Source organism: Humulus lupulus, chromosome 1 (genome assembly GCF_963169125.1).
Source record: "Humulus lupulus chromosome 1, drHumLupu1.1, whole genome shotgun sequence".
NCBI lineage: Eukaryota > Viridiplantae > Streptophyta > Magnoliopsida > Rosales > Cannabaceae > Humulus > Humulus lupulus.
In genome coordinates, this window is record NC_084793.1 from 154,976,693 (window position 1) to 154,978,491 (window position 1,799).

Sequence of the window (1,799 nt, forward strand, 5' to 3'; positions counted from 1 at the left end):
TCATAGATCAAGTTTTTGGCGCCGTTGCCGGGGACTTAATTTCCAATATCACGGTTAATTGTTACTTGTTCTAATTTGGTTATTTTATTTTATTTTATTTCTATTTAATATTTATTTGGATTAAGGTTCTATTGTGTTTCAGGAATCGTTGGTATATGCGAAGCAATAGACAAAAGGAGATTATAAGAATAGATCTAGAAATTGAAAGAACGAGCAGACAGAACCGGAAAACAAAGAGGAGATTGGAGTTTACTATGGCTGATAATTTGGGAAATGGTGCTAATAATGGTCAAGGGGCTGCAGAGGTTCCAAGGGAGCAAGAACCAAGAACATTGAGAGATTATGTACTTCCTACTGTTACAGGAGTGCATTCATTCATTAAACCTTCAACCATTGCTGCAAACAATTTTGAGATTAAGCTAGCAATTCTTCAAATGGTCCAATCAACTGTTAAGTTTGGAGGTATGCCAACGGAGGACCCCAATTTACACATAGCTAATTTTCTGGAGTTATGTGCTACGTTCAAGATGAATGGGGGTGAGTGATGATGCTATAAGATTGAGGCTATTCCCATTTTCATTGAGGGGTAGGGCAAAGAGCTGGCTGATATCCTTACAGGCGAATTCTATCACTACATGGGAGGAGTTAGCTCAGAAGTTCCTTGCCAAGTTCTTTCCTCTAGCGAAGGCTGCAAAACTAAGGGGAGAGATCAATGTTTTCTACCAGATGGAAGGAGAGTCACTGTATGATTCTTGGGAGCGATTTAAGGAGTTGTTAAGGAAGTGTCCACGCCATGGTATAGAAAAGTGGATGTTGGTGCATAATTTTTATAATGGGTTGAATGGAACAACAAGGAGAATTATAGATGCTGCGACGGGAGGTGCTTTTATGAGTAAGAGTGCTAATGAGGCGTATGAGCTATTATAAGAGATGGCGATGAATAATTATCAATGGCCAACTGAAAGGGGACAACCAAAGAAGGTGGCTAGAATGATGGAATTGTATGCCATATCAATGCTTATTGCTCAAGTAGCAGCCTTGACAAAGCAATTACAAAAGACTACACTCCCATCTCAAGCTATGCAAGTTCACACCTATGTGAATTGTGTGGTACAAACCATCCACCCAACCAATGCCCTGCTCTAGATATGAATAACATGCCCATGGAAGAAGTACAAGTTATAGGGAATTATCCGAGACAACCTAATAATCAAAATTCCATGTCCTACAACCCAAGTTGGAAGAACCATCCTAATTTTTCCCGGTCCAATAATCAAAATACTCTACAACCTTACCCTCCACCTTAGCCACAACATCAACCTACCCAAAATAAACCACCGTATCCACAGAAACATGCCCACCAACACCCTCCACCTTGTAACGCCCTGGATAACCAAGACCGTTACACTGTGTGTTTAGAATAGTGCAAGACTTGCTAATCAAGTCATTTAAACAAAGTGTGAATTCAATGTCATCAACAGATTAGGAATAAAAGATTTTGGTCACAAACAGGCTATTTTCATTAAAGATGACGGTTTAATACATGGAAACTCAAAACAGGGTTTAGACATCTTAGTTACAACAAATTATGGGAGTTATAAATAGTTCAAGCCATTCTAATGGAAAAATATTCATTTTAGGTTTCCGTCCCTGTACAATTCCTCGACCGTGGCGGCCGAGCAGCTGACAATGTACACCTCGCCCCCAGAGCTCTCCAACTCATGGTTGATTCAGCCTACCCTTGCCTTTACCTGCACCACGTAGCACCCGTGAGCCAAGGCCCAGCAAGAAAGCATGAT

The 1,799-nt window shown here is 40.5% G+C and overlaps 1 non-coding gene across 1 annotated transcript; it reads right to left on the minus strand.

Moving 5' to 3' along the window:
• Positions 1–693: 693 nt before the first annotated feature.
• LOC133813113 (small nucleolar RNA R71) lies at positions 694–800 on the minus strand. The gene has a single exon (XR_009884157.1). It is a non-coding gene; the product is annotated as a small nucleolar RNA R71 (small nucleolar RNA).
• Between the last annotated feature and the right edge of the window lie 999 nt (positions 801–1,799).